The 255-nt window shown below is 30.6% G+C and overlaps 1 non-coding gene across 1 annotated transcript; it reads left to right on the forward strand.

The window, feature by feature from the left end:
- The first annotated feature begins 137 nt into the window (after positions 1–137).
- On the forward strand, positions 138–231 carry LOC114579040. The gene has a single exon (XR_003699912.1). It is a non-coding gene; the product is annotated as a small nucleolar RNA snoR8a (small nucleolar RNA).
- Positions 232–255: the final 24 nt, after the last annotated feature.

Genomic DNA, 255 nt, shown 5'->3' on the forward strand with positions numbered 1-255 from the left:
GACGCCTCGATTATTGCCGACCTTACTAAGGAGTGGTTTTTTAAATGTTTTTTTTTTTAAATTGTACTGCTGTTTGTGATGCTACATTTCTTTAATTGTATATACAGTAAGTTTAATGCTTTATGATTCTGTTATGTTGTGTTGCAATGATTATAAAAAACTTATTCTATCTGACTGTTATGTGTTTATTAGCATGACTAGCTCCTTACCACCCATAGAATATGACCATCATCTGTATATTTTCTTATCGAGTTA

This window comes from Dendrobium catenatum, unplaced genomic scaffold (genome assembly GCF_001605985.2).
Source record: "Dendrobium catenatum unplaced genomic scaffold, ASM160598v2 original_scaffold_258409, whole genome shotgun sequence".
In the NCBI taxonomy this organism is placed as follows: Eukaryota; Viridiplantae; Streptophyta; class Magnoliopsida; order Asparagales; family Orchidaceae; genus Dendrobium; species Dendrobium catenatum.